This window comes from Opisthocomus hoazin, chromosome 2, assembly GCF_030867145.1.
Source record: "Opisthocomus hoazin isolate bOpiHoa1 chromosome 2, bOpiHoa1.hap1, whole genome shotgun sequence".
In the NCBI taxonomy this organism is placed as follows: domain Eukaryota; kingdom Metazoa; phylum Chordata; class Aves; order Opisthocomiformes; family Opisthocomidae; genus Opisthocomus; species Opisthocomus hoazin.
In genome coordinates this window covers 37,437,031-37,454,135 of record NC_134415.1, presented here as the reverse complement: position 1 = coordinate 37,454,135, position 17,105 = coordinate 37,437,031, and the positions used below count along the sequence as shown (strand labels likewise).

At 42.9% G+C, this 17,105-nt stretch overlaps 1 long non-coding RNA gene across 1 annotated transcript; it reads left to right on the top strand.

The window, feature by feature from the left end:
* Positions 1-5,883: 5,883 nt before the first annotated feature.
* Positions 5,884-16,709, top strand: LOC104330824 (uncharacterized). Its single transcript, XR_012766417.1, has 3 exons — positions 5,884-5,969; positions 14,106-14,282; positions 16,093-16,709. It is a non-coding gene; the product is annotated as an uncharacterized LOC104330824 (long non-coding RNA).
* Positions 16,710-17,105: the final 396 nt, after the last annotated feature.

Genomic DNA, 17,105 nt, shown 5'->3' with positions numbered 1-17,105 from the left:
CCCTGAGATCCTGTACTATTTGATAACTGCCATCCGGCTTTTTAACCGGTAAAATGGGAGAGTTATATTCTGATTCGTACTCTATTAATAGCCCATATTTGATGAACCGGTTGATCGCTTGTCGAATTCCTTCCCTATCTTCCATTCTAAGGGGGTATTGTCTAATCCTTACAGGCTGTGTTCCTTGCTTAAGTTTGACTATTATTGGAGAGGCATTTTTCGCTTTTCCTGGTGCCTCTGTGGCCCATACTCCCGGGTATACCTGGTTCTGGACTTCCTCAGGTACTCCCGAGCCAGCAGGGGTATTTATGAGGCCTATATTCAAAACTTAGCTGGTCACTTCCCACCCAGAGTTCTACTTTCCCTTTGTCAAATCTTATTTCTGCCTTTAATTGTTCCAATAAATCTCATCCTAATAGAAGCCTTAGCAAATTAGGCATATATAAAAATTTGTGTAACCCCAATTGTTTCCCTAATTTGAATTCAAGAGGTTTTAGAAATTATGCCTTTTCACTTTGGCCAGTAGCTCCCCTTACTGTTACAAAGTCATCACCTACAGGTGTCAAAGCTTTATTTAAAACTGACAACGTTGCCCCAGTATCGGCTAGAAATTCCATGTGCTGTTGCCGTTTCCCTAGCTTTAATAAAACCGGTGGATCTGCTAGGGTAGATTCCCCAGGTGCCCATCAATACTGCTTGACATGGGCCTGTATCCTTTTCCTCCTTCTCTGCCTTTCCAGACACTCATTTTTCCAGTGTCCCCTCTGCTTACACCACGCACACTGATTTCTTTCCAAGGGCCTCTTAGATCCCTCACTTCTGAATCCTTTGCTCCCTTGTAATGCTGCTGCCAACATCTCCTTACCCTTCCTTCAATCCTCCTCTTCCCTGTTACTAAACACTCTCCACGCTTCATCTAGCAAAGTTTCTAAATTCCTGCTGTCTGCCGTTCTCAGTTCCTGCAGCGCTCTCCGGATATCACTTGCTGACTGCCCAATGAATAAAGACGCTAACTGCTGGAGTCCTATTTCCGATCCTGGGTCTAAAGGAGTGTGTCGCCTCATAGCATCCCGTAATTTATCCAAAAATTCCGAGGGGGTCTCTTTTGGACCTTGCCGAATGGCATATAAGGCTGACCAATTAATTGCTTTTGGAATAGCCCGCTCCATTCCCTTTATAATCCAATCTCTGTAGGCGTTCAGTAATTTTATATGAGCTCTTCTATTATGATCCCAATGTGGATCTTGTAAGGGAAAATGTTCTTTTATATCCTCTCCCGTATTCTTAAGCTGATCACCAGCCAGATCTTGGGCCGTTTTTAATATTAGCTGCTTCTCAGTTTCTGTCATATGGTCCAACAACAGTTGAATATCATTCCAGTCAGGATTATGCTGCTTTATCAGGAACTGGAAATGTTTGGTCACTCCTGCAGACTCACTCTGGTAGCTTTTTACCATATTCTTCCACATTTCCAGGTCAAACGAGAAAAAGGGGACCTTTATCAAAATGGGGCCTCCCTCAGGTCCGACTGCTTCTCTTAGGGGTGCTTGTATTATTGCCTGCTTCCCTTTTTTCTGCGTGTGAGAAGACATTGGACTACCTGGAGGGGTTTCCGAGTCAGCGCTTTCCCTTTCCCTTTGTTGTACCCCCACTGGTGGCTTGTAATGTTCTGGCAGGTCATTCCCTCTGGGATCCCTCATTTCATCCAACCTAGTACATCTCTGCCCTATACTACATGCTGAGCTACATCTTTTCCACTTCCCTTTTCCATCTCTCTTATTGTCCTTTTCTACAGCTAACACTAGGGGGTCCTGTGGGACCATCAGTCCACAGTCTGTGGGGTACTCGTGGTGATTTCGGAGGGTAAAGAACATGTCCGCATAAGAAACCTCATCCCACTTCCTTTCTCTTCTCAAAAATAACCTCAGTTGCAACAAAGTGTTATAATTTAGTGTTCCATTAAAGCGCCATTTTTCCTCATCATCTAATTTATACAAAGGCCACCACTGATTACAATACTTTATTAAGGTCCTCTTGTTCACACTCCCACCTGAGGGTCCTCCTATATCCTTCCAGTGAGTCAAAACACAGCCTAAAGGGCTCTTTTTCACTAACCCTCCACTTTGTTTACCTCCCATTATTTACCACGTCCACCCCTCTGTCCCTCAATCAACGTACAACAAACCAACTTTGCACCTAAACAAATCCTTCTAACACTCACAGCTCTTATCTGAGCTTCTGTACTTATAGCACTGAGAATAGTTACTGGACCGCAGTCTTATACTTTTTACAGGGGACTACACACTGTAACCCTTAAACTGTCTCATATAATATAACTGCTCCCCAATTATACTCTGCAATCTGGAACAGTAGACAACACTTACAACAAATACAACACACTATCACGATTATCACTAGTAGTGTTCCGTCAATAGCAACATTGGGGTAATTACTTTAAAATCAACATTCACTCCTTTCTCACGCTTCGTTCGTCTCCGGCCACTCTCCTCGCTGAGAACACGGAACTGTGGATCAGAACTCCGCACTCACTTTGCAGCCAGGCTGCATCTCACTCGCCCAATCACTCACTCACTCAACGCTTTTAACACACAATAACAGCACAAAAATACATGTACATTCTAGGGCTAGCCTGGCACTTCACACAAACATCAAGGCCTTATTGTTAGGTGTTATAATAGTGTTAGATGGTATGATCCTTCACACAACACACGGTACCGGACTTTTACAGCATATAACAATAACCATGGCAATACTAAATATAATTCCTGCTACCGCAGTCAGGAGAACCCAAGTTACCATTACTTGGGGTATAAGACTTACAGGACTTACCCCACCACCACGTTATGGGGACCTCAAACCCCCAACCCCAGGGATGAGCACCAATGCTCTTTACCTCGCGTGGGACGTCTCCTCATGACTTACAGGTATCCCTTTACAGTTACAACATACCTGGTCCGCCACTGATGGTCCTTGTCTGTCCCCGTGGTGATCTGGGTGAGTGGGGGAGCCCTCCCGAGAAATCTCGGGGGCGTCCGGAGGAGTCCCGTCCTCAGCAGATCCCGCAGCCGGATGGAGAGGGTCCCATCTGGGTCGCCAAACTGACGTGCGGAAACAAACTCCACAACTCACAGAGAGTTATAAAGCAGGTATGTTTATTGCGGCGCTGGGTGCAAGGGGGATCGCTCCTCCTAACTTGCACACCAAGTGACAAAGCATGCACCTATTTATTAGAAAGTTTATCTAAGTAGGCTGGACTATTGTAGTTATTTCTAGGAACAGGCGTGATTATTATAATTATTTCTGGGAATAGGCGTGATTATTATAATTATTTCTGGGAATTCATTATCATACTCTGCCCCTGTTTAGCGCTTGCGCAGTGTCATCTGGTGGTCGTCTGTGGGGGTCTTCTGGATGAAGGCTCGTAGTCTTCCTCGCTGTGTGCTTTCACCTTTGGCTCAAAAATTCCTGAGTTGTCTGTGTTGGCTGAGTCCCAAACCATAGAACCAGTTTCAGCTAGAGAGTTGTTTCTTACAGACAACAAAGTTCTGGTTATCAGTCCTTGTCAGTCCTTGTTTCTCTTCATTTCTCTGGCCAGCAGTCCTTGTTAGCTACTTTTGAGCTCACAGCAGTCCTTGTTAGCAAGGTTACAAAGAACAGAACAGAACTAAATGACAGTGTTTAACTCTTACCTTAACATAGCTGCAAAGCTATATAACAAAATTAAACTAAAGCTATAGCAAAATTGAACTAAACGTCAGTTTCCCACATCAGTTCAGGATGAGGCTGTAGGTGTTGTCTGTGTTCATGTGGGCGCTGAGGGTGTCTGTGTCGGTATCTGTGCAGCTGGCTGTAAGTGTGTACAGATGTGTGTGTGTGTGTAGCATGCATGTGTTTGTGCGTGTGCGCCTGCTTGGAATACATGCTCAGCCTTGCTACTGTTTGGACCTGGGGGTGTGCAGCTGTGGCAGCCATGCCTTTGTCAGGTTTCTAGAGTCAACACCAGTAACATTCCTCAGCACACGTGAAACGTTAAAGCAAGCTGATTTGATCAAAAGAGCCTGCGTAGAGACAGCGAGCTGGGGCGCTGGGCACGCGTTCTCTTCTGCTACCTCTTCTGTGGGGCAGAAAACATCTGAGGATTGCAGCTGGTAAAATTATGCAGCTTTTTGTTCAGTAAGTCACATTCCTTTTCACAGAATTACTTCCTCAAATGGTGCTCTTGCCCCCTTCCCATTGGTGTTTATGCCACTGTGACTCTTCAGCAGTCAGTCCAGTGAGCTTTTCCTTGGCTGCTGGACCACTGGCAGCAGACTCTTGTGCAGTGCTGTAGTTTTTGGCTTTGCCAGAGCTTGTATCTCTAGCTCGTGGGGTGGCTTGTGGCATACGGCCTTTGGCAAAGCAGTTGGGCAGTAGATCTGTTGTGATATGGCCCATAGGTGTTGGACGGGCCTGAACGTGCCTTTTCTTTTTGCTTTCTCTTTTAAACAAATACCAGACTTCTGTCTGACTTACAGGATGTGACAGGGACAGACTGAAAACTCTTTGAAAGCTCTTTGTCCCCAGTAATACATTTGTGAAGAACCAGGACAGCTTGGTTTGATCTCTTTTCAGTCAGGGACATCAGATGTTGCCGTGGAAAGCTGCTGCATAGCTATACAAACTCTCATGTAAATATTCCCAGTGGGTGGTTGCTCCACTGAAGTTTGAGCTACGGCTTTCAGCATGGTCTTTGCTCACTGAGGAGATACTGGAAGCAGTTTTGGTTGTGTTGCTGAGTGGGCTCCAGGCCTGCCTTCCCAGTAAGTGAGACCGTTCCAGTCTTACTCAATTAACTGCTGTCTGCTTGCTGCAGTACACTTTTTTCTCTTCCATGAATTTGTATTGATATGGTAGTGCCTATTCTTGTTGCTGTTCCTGCAAGAAGGTCTAGAAAGGCTGCTCGGGTGTGTGGGACAGGACACGAGAATATGCGGGAGTGAGCAGTGAAGAAGGCTCAGCCAGGGGTGGGGTGAGTTTGAGGAGTACAAAGCTGGACTAGAAACGATGGAGCAAGGAAGTCTGCACGAAGAAAAATGAGACGTGAGGAGAAGACAGCATGCAAAGGGATGGCTTTTATGTGCTATACAGGATAAAAATGCCATGGGTCTGTTGTGATGGAAACTTCTCAAATGTGTTCCAACAATGTGGTCTGAGCCTCTGCTGGTGTGCTGATAAGTGCGGTTGATGACACATGATATAGACATTTCTGATTTCAGAAGCGTATGCGTGTGAAGTAGGCAGGGTTGAGGGAGTAGACACTGTCTTTTTTCCCAGCCCTTTTTGCCAAACTCTGTCAAAGAACAGCCTAGTTGCAAAAAGAAATGTAGAAATTGGTGTAGGAGATTGGGACTGAGCTGTACACCAGTGTCCCCTGTCTAGAGTATTCAATGTCAAATGCTTCAGAGTAGGCTTCAAGTCTTTTCATCTTTTGCCTATATGTAAGATTTCTTGAAAACATCGACTGGCTAGCTGGACTGGATCCCTAGGCTTAGCTGATACGTCCTTTAATATTCCATCTCCTGCCTGTGAGAACTATCCTGCCTATCCTAAACTGTGAGCACCTTGATTGTCTGTAGACTTCGTTTGTTTTGTGGACATTTCTGTGCTTAACTGTATATCTGTCGTCTCTTAATGTCAGACCACATAGCTGGGTGCACACAGACTGTTTTTTAATTAGTAGCTTTCTGCAGCTTGTTAGTTGGCTGTCCTTTCACGTTTTTTTTTTTTTTTTTAGTAGCACATTTGGTAAAGTTTTTGGTGTGTGTTATCCTTCCAAGAACCCTCAGCACTGCTTGTCTCTTTCCTTTTCAGATGGCAAGTTTGGTACCTACATGCAGGTACACATCCAGAATGATGGTCCTGTAACTATAGAATTGGAGTCCCCGGCTGCCACTGTTGACCCTAAACAGGTAAGTGAGCCAGAAGTCCTGTCTGGAAAGGATGGATGTACAGGCTGTGCCTCCTCTGGGGGATTATAGTGTTCCTGTTATGAAGCAGTATAGCTTTCCTTAGACATGAGGACCTTGTGTGTCCTGTGTAGCCTCTGAAAAGTTAAATAAATGCATTGTATTCTTCAGTTCCCTGGCCTGTTGATTGCCTGCTGTCCTGGTAAAGGTCATGCATGTGTAATGCAGTACAGATTTTTACAGTTTATTCTCACTCAGCATTAAAGCTGCTGTTTAATTATGGTTCATTAACTAAGTTTTTAATGTGTCTGGACTCCCCCTTTTTTTTTAATTAAGTTTCTTGATATTTCGGAGCTTTTGCATGTGGGTGACTGAGTGGAACTGGAGAGCTGCCTAAGTCAGAAACAAGAGAACAGCAAATTTAAGTCCTGAATTGAAGTCTGCAGCAGAGAGGACAGTTAGCTCTGCTGAGGAACAGCACAAGCTACGCTGAAAACCAAATGCAGTGGAGAGGTTTTCTCATCCTCTGAATACAACAACCACCTTTTCCAGGCTGAAAGAGAATGGGGAGGGATTGTTATTATCAGCTGTGCTTCAGCGAGGCCACACCAATCCTCTTTGTATAACACTTCACTTAACCTTGTTAAAATTCTTACTGCAGTTTATAAGAAGGACATGAAGGAGGAACCAGGAAGCTACAAACCTGTTAATCTAACCTCAGTACCTGGAAAAGTTATAGAGAAGATTATACTCGGTGCTATTTAAAGGCATTTAAAGGACAATGCAATCATCAGGCACAGTCAACACAGGTTCACGAAGGGAGAGTCCTGTCTAACTGATTTGATACCCTTCTACAGTAAGGTCACCTGCCTGCTGGATGAAGGGAAAGTGGGGCATTTACTTCTTCTAGATTTTAGTAAAGCTTTTGATAGTGTCCCTCACAGCATCCTTCTCGACAAATCGTCCAAGTGTGAGTGAGCAGGTACACTGTGTGCTGGGTGAAGCACTGGCTGAAGGGCAGAGCTCAGAGGGTTGTAGTTAACGGGGCTACATCTGGCTGGTAGCCAGCCACCATCGGTATTCCTCAGGGCTCTGTTCTCGGCTCAGTTCTGTTCCATTTATGTATCAACGATCTGGATGCAGGAGCTGAATGCACTGTTAGCAAGTTTGCTGATGATACCAAACTGGGAGGTGCTGTTGACTCTCTTGAAGGGCAAGAGGCCTTGCAGAGGGATCTGGATAGATTGGAGCGTTGAGCAGTCATCAGTGGCATGAAATTTAACAAGAACAAATGCATGTGTCAGTACGGTAAAGCAACACGCAGACGCTTGGTTGATATGAGGAATAAAATAATAATGTAGTGCCCCTTGGAAATGTCAGTGTTTTAAATGAGGGGAACTTCTTAAGACTGACATTTAAGTAACTTACATTTCTGAATGGCAGGAGGATCTTGATTATAGAAAAATGCATTGAATGAATTCCACATAAATATTCTATTATTTATGCCTTAAAAAAAGTTTCATAACAGTATAGCCCAAAGTGATTGCTGAATGCAGAGAAAACCCAAATCTAGTATTTTCACTTTTCTATCACTTTTTTGCTGGAACATTTTAATATAATGTAGCTGAAGGCATTTTCAGTTCCCCAAGTATGGTGTTGCTTCAGCTTGCCTTTGCATTTTAGGGAAGGATGAAGATTGCCTTGAAATTGTGTGATCAGTAGCACCTGACACAGGTGGTGACAAATATTTTGTTTTGAGCTATGGTAAATGACTGTATGGTGAGGGCCTCCGTCTGCAGTCAATGAATTTTTCCCACTGTCTTTCAATTCATTTTTTGTCATCTAATTTTTCTTCCTTCTCATGCGAACATACGCACCATTATGAGAAAAAAACTACAGTCCTCTCCTTGACACCATCAGCCGGTGTTATTTCTAGATGCGGCGTTGCCAGCTTTGATGTTTCTCTTTCTCCATTTGCACTGTTTTTGAGCTTACTTTGAAGCAACAGATCCAAAACCTGTGAGTTCATTTTCTTACATTGAAGGTTTTGGTGAGGAATATGAACCAAAGGGAGCTCAGCTGGTTATCTGCATCACCGATGATGAAGAGTGGTTGAGGAAAATGAGTGGGGAAGCCATGCAGCTGACAAGCTGCTCGGCTAGGGAATTTTTCCAAGACCCTGGGCAGCCAGTTAGACCAGGCTAACTGATGAAGGGCTGGTAGCACTTTTCCTGCCTCAGGCTTTGGGCCCATACAGTGTAACTTAATTGTTAATTAATTGTGTTCTGCTCACGTTTCTTCTAGAAACAAAATGAAGTATAGAATTCCTTACATGAGCTGCTCCTTGGCCAAAAGGATTGTGTCCTCTGCTCAGAGAGAAAGAGGCTCCTACTAACACTTTGATAGCAACTCCAAAGTATAGATGTGTGGAAAAGAAAGGGGAAAATGTCAAATGATCTGCCATCTCCTTAACAGATTGTGAAGACAACCCTTCTTCTGTCACCACCTTTCCATTGATTTACTTTTTGCATAAAGAAATAATTATAATAAATAACCTATGATAAGCATTTTATCTCAGTGCTATCGTTTGCCTAATGGCATTAGTATTAAACTGCTATATTTATAACGCCCTATGGCAGTTTGAAGGATTAGTCTCTTCCTGAAATGTAACCTGTCCTTAAAACTGTTGTGATTTTTTTTTTTTTTTTTTTAGATTTTAAATAGTGGTAGCTTGGCAAACCACTACTGAAATTTAAAAGATACATCTGCAGATTTTGTTTGTGGTTTGAGGTTCCAGAAACATGATCACAGCCCCTGATTTTCTGGCAGACTGCTAACAAAATAATTCTTTTGCTGGTGTCATTCACTTCTTTCTGATGTCATTTGTGGCTTTTGCAGAAGGAAAAGCTGTCTCTAGAGCAGCAAGTCACCTCTGTGTACACACTGATCACAGAGAAAAAGGAAAACACTGCATATGTTTCTGTGTTTAGAAAGGTAAAAAGTCAAGGAAGGCTGACACTAAGGCATTTCTGAACGTGCGAGATTAACTTAGGCAAAAAAAGCAACCTGCGGAATTATTAGCATTTTCAGATGGGGGACTTGGTGTGCCAGTTTGTTTTGCATATTTTCGCTACAGCAAATCGATTGCAAAAGTGATGTGATGTAGTATTGCAGCTGACATAATGGCAGACATTTCTGCCTTGGTGAAACTTCTTTCACAGTGTAGTCTAGCTTTCCACTGTAATTATTCAATTTTCAGAATTGCAAGTCTGTGGTTTGCATCAGGCTAGAATTTGTCAAAGCTGTCAAACCAAATATAAACTTTGACCTTTTTTAAAACCATTACTCTGGTTGTTGGTCATTCTGTTGGGGACAAAGCAGTGACCACATAGTTGGAGATTATTAGTTTATCAGAAGTGTCTCAGCAATGTAAAATATCTGTATTACCATAGGAGATTAGAGAAGTTACATTCCGTGGGCTGAGGACTCTTGCATTTTTTGCGTGGTCACAAGGGAGAAGGTCTTAAAACACTTGAGAGATTTCAAGACTTTCCTGACTTCTTTCATGCTTCAGAAATTCAGCAGTTGGGTCAGACCAGGTATTGATCCTCAAAGCACAGGTTTTGACTGCTGGCAAGGGACCATAAGGACTTCTTCTGAACAGCTGATTGCTTTGTGGGTTTTGGTTCTGGCCAAAGTCGTAACGCAGAGTGATTCCAGGGTACAGTGGCTTGAGATAAAAGGATTGACATGTACAGGTTTACATAATTTTCCGTGTGAGTTTTCAGGCTTCCTTACTCCTGTTATGTCTATAGTTAAGCCTGTCTTAACAGATTGAGGGGCACTGATGCTAATCCTGTGCACGAATGTTTTGCCTAGATGCAGCATGTCATAGCTCGACGCGCAGGATGTCTGGCCTTGTGTTATAAATGTGGATATTTCAGTGCTTGTGCAGATGTAAATACTGCACGCTGCTGACCAGCCCAGCGTTGCACAGTACGCTTTTGCTGTCAGGCAGTGCTGCTCCTGCTGAAAGAGGCCCACACTTTGAATCCTTAGAGTTTTCCAAGATGTCTCTGAAAAGAAATGATTTTTGGTTTATAGTGGTAAAACTGAGTTAGACCCTTTCTGTACAAGTGCACCATCTCCACAGCTAGCCAGCAAATATCATAACACAGTAACGACAAGCAGCTCGTGGTATTTCTGCAGATGAGATGATGAGTATGGCACACATTCTGTGCTTATATGGAAACAATTAAAGGTATGTTTCATGGAACCAGACTTGAGTGTCTGAAGTTTTATTCACTGTAGTACCAAAAAGTTAACCGTTGTTACGTTTTTCAGCTCACTGGCAGGTCTTTTGTGGTGGAGTGTACTCCCTAACACAACCACTTGAATTACTCAAGCACCTTATAAGCACAGAAGTGAAAAAATAGAGATGTGTAATTCTTTTGTTGCCTGTGTAAGAACAATGCGACTGTATATTTTGAGTACAAAGAAAGGCATTTAGTCTTTGTGTCCGAACTTCGGTTCATAGGCTGATCACGACGTACGCACAGATTGGAGAGCGTGCAGGTGTGTGTTTATGTCCGTAGGTACACACAAATCCTTATCTGTTTCAGTGTTATTTCAGTTTTAGATGGATGAAACATTTAATAAATGAACTTCACCTTTAATTTGTTACAATTAAAAAACAGAGTAAATTCTGTTCATGGGAGACATGGATTGACACAGTTTATCAAGATATCCTCTCACCTCATCTATATGAATTTGTGTCATTTTTCTTTGAGCTGGATGAATTCTTCTGTCAGATCATGCCAAGCTGGGAGTTGTTCTAAATATTCCAAGGTTATTCCGGCTCCTGATTTTTCCTCCACCTGTTAGAAGTGTTGGACTCTGAGGAAGAGATGTAGTGGAGTAGTGATGAGCAGAGCTTTGGGTCTGCTACATAGATAGGTGTGAAGGTGGATCTGGATTTATCTCTGTATATCTGCTGTTTTGTCTGCCCTCTGCACTACATTGTTCTCTGACTAATTAGTTGCAGAATTAGGTAACATGAAGTCCTTCATGATAAATATACGTGTCATAACTTTGGAGACCATCTGTTGCATGCTGTTTACCCTAGGATATGAATGCTACTCCTATTTCAGCAGAGAATATGGCCGCTTGTACATCAGACTGTATATACATGCCGTCATATATGGAGCCATTTCTGTCTCTATACGTATGTTATATATAAAAAAATATATGTTATTGTCACCGTTTAGAGCAGGGCGGCAATAAACCGAGTGGCAGATGCTCTCTGTTAACTCCTGCCCTCCCACCAGAGGAAGGGAAAAGGGAGGAAAAGGGAGAGAGACTTACAAACTGAATATAGAAAGTTTTACTAATTAGAATAATACTACTAATAATATTAATAATAAGAGAAATAATGCAGAATATACAAAACTGATACTGAGTTTCCTGGACTTGTGTGCCAGGGCGCTGCCGGGCAGCACTAGGAAGTCCCGGACTGGTGTCGGCAGTAGATAGGAACTGGACTCAGCAATGCACGGATCTGGATCTGGATCAGGATCGCAGGCAGGACAACGAGCAGGGTCCTCTCCAGAAGCTGGCCAGGGATGAAGAGTGAGACCCTGGTGATCGCCCTGCTTTAGACTGAGTGTGACGTGCATGGCATGGAATACCGTGTGGGTCAATGTTGGGTTACCTGTTCTGTCCACCCCTCCCTGCAAGTGCGACCCTTTATGACTGCTCACTTGCGGGACCTAAGATATCTATTGGTGACCTTGGCTGCTATAGTAACAATTGCAAACAGGGGCCTTTTTCTGTATTCTTATCCTGCCCTTAGCTCAGTATAACTAATCATTGGGTGTTACCAGCTTTGGAGCGGACACTGCCTGTAAAATATGCAGCCAACTTCAGAAAAATGCAGTTACTTAGAAGAACTTAGCTTTAAGGAAGATTCGCTAAAAGAGAATTGGTTCTGTTTTAACCCAAACCAGGACAATTATGGGTGTGGATTCTGTATTGCATAACACAAGGTTCACAGCGTGAATACACTGCTGTTTTCCACGTTTTGAGAATCCGGAGTTAGCTTTATTTGGTTAGCTCACAGCCTTCTCAAAGATAAAGGTAACTCGATTTAAACTGTAAATGTAATATGTCTGAGGCTTTTTCTTCTTTCAAGTAGTAAGAAATACTGGTTAGAGAGGAGAGAACATCATGCCATTCAGTAATCAGGTTTTTTACAGAAACATTGAAGTTTCATGGAGTTTTAAGTTACAGTACTACAAGATACTGGAAATTCTTTTTCAGCATCGTCATTGTCAAAAAAGGGGGCACTGCTAGGAGCCTTGATGCTGCAGGAAAGGAAAGGGGTACAGACTGCAACAGCTGTTTGTAGGTTTGTTGCAGCAGGTTTGAGTGTGGTTTGGCTTGGTGTTGGAGGGTACTTGTGTTGTGGGGTACTTTGCAGTTACTGACTGCTAGGTTGAGGCCAGTGAGGGACGATGAATATGCACTACCTCCTCGCATAGTTATTGAAATGTGTACAAATCTATATTTTGAAACTTGGGAACCGTGCTTTCATGTCCCTGCAGCTTGCAGTTAACGTAGTGTGCCTTCCCTCGTCTGGTACATTTTCGTACCAGGAAGATCACTGAAACCCCGGTTCTGATTTCAGCAGCTGGATGACCCCAACACCATTTGCAAAAATAACCCCCAACTGCATAGAGATCATGGGAGTACCATTGATGAAGGCTGAGTAACTTTAATAGTAAGGGCTCACAAGCTTTTGTTTCCTTTCCTGCAGATGCATGCACTTTCTCAATTACCTTTAACATTCATGTGCTGTGTATACAGGCTTGTTAGCAGAAGTGTGGTGTGCATCTTGCCAGATACGTGAGTTAAAATACTGCCTGTATCATGCCCAACACATTTGTAACATCTACACACATGACTTGAGGACTGGGTCTTGCTAGACAGACAGATACATTGTACTCTGTCATTTCACCCCTATTTTTAGTTTTGAAAGCCAGCTAAGAATATTCTGCGTTAGGCTTGACGTCCCTGTGTGCAGGTGTTCAAGGAGGGTGTGTGTATGTGGGATAAGGTTCAAGGGGACGCTGTGCATCCTCCCAAGGCTCTGCAGTCTGCACTCTCAGCTCTTTCTGACTTAGAGCTCAGAGCTCAGATTTACATCTTTGTATGCATCTTCCATCAGCCCATCTAATACATAACACATAACCTAGCTTATTTCATTCTTTGAAGATTTCACCTCAGAAGAGATCTTCTGGCCATGAAATTATGATTTATGACTAGCATGCTTTATCTTGGGGAAATTGTGGAAGCAGTAGAGAAAATCAGTAGATGATAGAAATTATCCAAATAGATAAACTGCACAAAGCGTAGTGATTTAAGTAGCTATCAATATGTAGTGTCCCCAGAACTTACTGCAACCTGCTTCTCTGAAAAATGGAAAAGGGATGTAGAAATGACAGCTGTGTGTGACTTAGTTTGACTCTTAGTAGCATTGAAAGCATTTCTGCTGAGAGGTGGCAAGGCAGTGTTAGCTGAGGGTTTTGTCCAAACTGGTTTGAAATGGTTATTCTATAACCTAGGTGATGCTAAAGCTTATATATCTCTTTCTCTGGATAAAGAGTAACATAAATTGATTCTTGCATGCTTGATGGCAGAGCTTGGGATACGTCTGTTGTCAGCAGCTTTGCAACTACAGAATTACCACTTCAGACCCAAAACAGAAGAGGAGTTTGGTGGAATCCAGCTCCCCCTTTTGGTCCTTTCATTTTATTCTTTTCCACGGTTGCAGATTGTGTTGGGCAGAGAAGGAACTCTGAAAAGCGGAGGGTAGTCCTTTGAATATGTGCACTTCTCTCTTATGCTCAGGGGGTGATCAGGTTAGCGCATGACGATAATTCACTGTCTTCTCCAAATTTCTGAAAATCTAAGCCGCGGGCTTTTTTTTTTTTTTCTGTTTTATTGGTATATGTATTGGTGTTGTGAATCTGAGTTGCAAGTTTTATACAAATGCTCACAGTTAACGATTTTTTAGAAATAGTCTTCTGAAATTATTTTATTTCCGGAAGTGTTTTCTCACTCTCCTTACTTTGTGAATAGCTGACAAAACTTGAAAAACAGCAACAAAGAAAAGAGAAGACCAGAACCAAGGTACCCTCTGAATCAAGTAGAGAAAGAAATGCCCCCCGTAACAAGGATGACCCCAGCGCAAGCAGTGGAGCAGAAGGAGACGTGTCTTCAGAAAGAGAGCCTTAGCTCATCCAAAGCAGGCCTCAGGTTTGGCTCTTCCACTCCTCTGTAAAGCTGTGTCCTCCTGCCTGACAGTCTCTAACCCTGGGTGCTTTACTGAAGCAGCACGTGCAGAGAGTTGCATTAGAAGTGCTGAAAGGTGAAATTGTGATAATCTTGCTTCTCTCTGCAGCCAGCACACCAGAATGCAGAAGTGAGTGAAAGCCTCCTCCCAGCTGTGTGCTTGGCTGGAGGTGTGTATCTGAGAGTCTGGCCCTGCCACAACTGTTACCAGATTGACTCAGGAATTCTATAATTTTGGTGCTATAATGCAGCAATCCTGTAACTCAGAACTCTGCTTTGTATTCTTCAGAGTGGAGATACATGGTTGTGTTTCTCTCCCTGACTTTAGCTAGCAGGCTGGTCACTCTGGAACAGCCCCCACCATTTGTAGTACCCCAATAACACATAGTCCCCAGCAATGGAAGTGCAAAACATTTTAGAGGTTGGAGACAGGCCAGAACTGCAACTTCCTATCGTGGTTCCTGCCCGGTTCCTCCTCGGTTTGTTCTTTCCTAGGATGACTTGGTAACAGGCTGTTTCATATACTTTCACCATCTAATGAGAACATTAGGCCAGGCATTAAGAGCGAGACTTGCTGCTTGAATCCAATGTGAGAACAGGGATTTCCTCTCCCTTCAGGCACTTGATCTGCAGGACATGCCTGAACTTGAGTGAATGGAATGAAGAGCATCTGAATATAGACCTGAATCATTTTTCTGGGGTTATCTGCATATGTATTTATCATAGTCTTTCCGTCAGTTTTAAGTCTTCAGGACACAGATTTCCCTGCCTTCCTTCCTCCCGCAAAAAAGCTACATTGCTGACTTTGAACTTTCAAACGTGTGGAAGCTCTCAAGAAAGTGCTATTTCCCTCATCTGCACACTGAAGCCCTGAGCTGGCTGTGCAGGTTAATTATTAACAGCTTTGCAAAGTTAAGGTCTAACCTGTCTCTTGTTTTCTGATCCCTAGCGTTCAGTCTGGCTTGTGATTTATACAATTCAATATCACAATTGCTCAGAAAGTTGCCTTTTTTAAATTTTTTTAACCCATGAATTTCCCTGGTGGTGAAACATTGGGGGATGATTTCTGTTTTATAGAAGTTCATATTATCTGTGTGGCACTAATATGAAGGAATTTGTATAAGGCATTGAATAGATTTCTGGAAATATGATAATTTGTTTTCAATTGACTTGGAAAAGGGATCAAAGAAACTTTAAAGTCCACAGGCTTTTCCCTGGCCTCACAGAGAGAAGCTTCAAGACTGGTGTCTGATGAACAGTTCTGTTCATTAATTGGGTTGCAGTCAAAAGCTGAGTGTCATATAATACAACAGCTGGAAGCACGCGAGTTCTGCTCTCTTAGGCTTTATGCTCGGTGCACCTTCCTGTTTTAATATTAGAGATGAGTAGGAGAAGGAGAAACGATTGGGAAGAAGAATGTGTTCTTAGAAAATAAAGTGAGGATGTGCTGTTTCTCAGCCACTGTTGGCGTTGCTGCTATGCTACAGGATCACAAGGTTTCCCCTGCTGTTGGTGGGTTGTGTGTTGAAATAAGAACATTTTAGAGAGCAGGAGTTTGCAGGCCGCCTAGAGTGCTTTGGTCAGTCTGACCTTTCCAGTAGCATTTGAAATTATAGGGAGCTGAGCATTTCTAAAAAGTGATATACTGATAGCCTAGCATTAATTTTCATGCTGTGACAATAAGTAAAGATGCTTTTCTCTACGGGATTTGAAGGAATCATACTCTATTTCTACTCTACTTATAGTAACGTTCCTGGTTTTTTGCCTTCCACAGTTTCTTGTACATAATCTACACCGGATTCTTCAAGAGCGACCCGACAGACATTCACCTCAGAACCGCTCTTCGACGACTTTGGAAAAGAAAGGAAAATGGGAAAACAGAACTAAGACATTAGAGATGTGTATCATTCTGTATTGAAACAACCAAAGCCACGCTATCAGATTCAGTTGTTAGTGTGTAGTACCAGTAGTTCAAAGGACTTGTAACATTTTTGTGTATGTGTTTTCACGACTGGAGAGTAAAGGGTGACTGTAGGCAGATTGTAGCAGAGCATTCACTTTCAGTACAGAAGCTCCATTTCAAAGATAAATCAGGGTTTTTCCTTAAACTTACACTTGAATTCTAAAAATTATCGAAGCAGGCTTGTATTTTGATTCTCACTCTATGGTGTCATGTGCTACCTGTTTCCATGGCAGCGTGTAGACCTGTGTATATTTTGTTATATTGTTCAGCTGCTACGTAACAGCAAGTTAGGCAGTCCCGTCTTTCTGCATGGATCAAGTTATTAAAAGGAAAGATCAGCCGCAAGTTGTTTATCATGTGGAACACATCTGTCTTGTAAACTTTTTTAAAAACAGAAAAGACTTTATTAAACAAAAGATGCTAGCTGAGTGCCTGTTGGTGTTTATGTATCGCGTTCCCTAAGATACAGCGATGTGTTCAGCAAGAAGTGGTCCAGAGCAAAAGCGACAAGCCAAGAAACACCTAGTCATGTAACTCAGCCACCTCTCCCTTGGAAGTTTGGAAGTCGGGTTGCTGTCCTGAAATCTTTGCTCTTTCCAGCTCAGCAGAGTCCTCTAGGTACTTTATGGTGGCTATCAGAATGCTGCAGCAGCTGCTCCACATGCTGCATCACGTGCCTGCTGACATTTCTGTCAGACCCATCAGAGGCAGAACAGCATTTGGAGGCTGTCAGCAGACAACAAGAACTGAGAAGCAGCTGCAGAACTGCTGTCCTGTGGGTGTTAAAGCCAAGGCAGTTTCGGGGGAAACTGAAGACTGCATAT